Genomic DNA, 1,904 nt, shown 5'->3' on the forward strand with positions numbered 1-1,904 from the left:
ACAGGCACATACAAACACACACATACACACACACACACACACACACACACACACACACACACACACACACACACACACATACATACACTCACATACACACAAGCACAAGCTCACGCGCACACACACACACACACACACACACACACACATACACACACACACACACACACACACACACACACACACACATACACACACACACATACACACACGTACACACACGTACGCACACATTGTCATACACTGAAAATCACAAACATTACGAAATTGCAGGTGTCATCTTTACACCGCTAAAAAAAACCCAAACATTTTCTTGTGTTGCAGCATTGCACAATATTCCTGTCTAAATCACTCCCCCTAATCCCCCCTTGTCCCCCCCCCCTCCTTAAACACACATATGAACGAATGAAAACTTACTGTTTGAAACGCTTGACTGTATTATGACGAAAGAAGCTCTAAGGTAATAAAAGAGTGCAGAAACCTAAGCGCCTTCAACAATACACTAGCAATCTAAACCCCGCAGTTTCAACGACTGAGACCAACTGTGAAAGGTGTGTGTGTGTGTGTGTGTGTGTGTGTGTGTGTGTGTGTGTGTGTGTGTGTGCGCGCGTGCGTGTGTGTGTGTGAAAGAGGGAAATAGAAAGAGAGGGAAGGAAATAGATCTACGGAACGAAAGAGAGAGGCAGGGGAACTGAGAAGGAGGAACTGCTTTAGGGATATATGGGCGTGGGGGAGGGGTGAGGAATGGAGAGGGAGTCAGAGATACGTATCTGAATGGAGACTGAGATAGACACAAAGAGAGAGAAAGACAGACGTACAAACAGGCTGGCAGTCAGACAGATAGACAGATATACACACAAACAAACGCACAGACAAGTAGATCTAGACTGGCAGACAAACAGACAGAAATACAGGTAGTTAAAAGTCAAACAATAGCTGCGATATTCAGATGGAGATTGAGTGGGCGGGGAGGGCTAGAAAATGAACGGGAGGATCTTAGAGACAACACTAACCCCCCCCCCCCCCCCCCAAATCCCTGCACTAACTTCACTCCCCTAGATAAGTTAACTGAAATATCTAGAGGCAAAGACACAGATGTGGTCTGCCCGAAGCATCAATTCTGTTTCTCTGTCTGCCCTTTTATTTGTCTCTCTCTCTATTCTGTCTGTCCGTTTGTCTGTCTACTCGTCTGTCTCACGGTCTGTCTGGCTGCTTGCCTCTCTATCGTTCTTCTTACATAATAACGAACACCCACATACAAGGACACAACGCATTCTGTCAGCCTTTTTCTCCAAAGCTCTATCCATATCTCCATAAAAATATCTCCTTCCTTTCTCATCTTTTCGCCTCTCTCTTTGAACGGTATTCAAAGATCCTCACCCTGCCTCTCCTTCTGCATTTCAAAGTAACATTGTTTGAATCCCCACTCTTTCATTTAGAAAAGTGTGTGTGTGAGCAGGGGCGAAGGCTGACTTGTTTGACAGGGTAATCAAAGTGAGTCAGGACCAGATAGGGTCTGGAGATATCCCACTCACACAAGTCACAAGAATCTAACTGGAGGCGGCAACTCTGAGTTGTGAAATGTGAATGAAAACAAATCCTGAATTCGTGTTGTATGCATATTCAACCGCTAAAATAATCGGGAAAGTATTTCATTAAATATTTATTTTACCTAACCTTAAATTTAACTTTAGATTTGAATAGACGAACACCAAGGAAAGAAGCAAAGATGTCAGTACTACAATGGCATGTTATACCAGACAGTCTAAACACTTTGGTAGAGCATGCGAATTATAAATTTTTTATTTCACATTTGCCTGGTTTTTATCTAGCTTTTCGCGGCCAGTAGACGGAGTCATAATCGAGGTCACGATCTGATTATAGGACGTTAAAAAGTCGAGAAA

The sequence above is a fragment of the Aplysia californica genome, unplaced genomic scaffold, assembly GCF_000002075.1.
Source record: "Aplysia californica isolate F4 #8 unplaced genomic scaffold, AplCal3.0 scaffold00095, whole genome shotgun sequence".
NCBI classification, from domain to species: Eukaryota; Metazoa; Mollusca; class Gastropoda; order Aplysiida; family Aplysiidae; genus Aplysia; species Aplysia californica.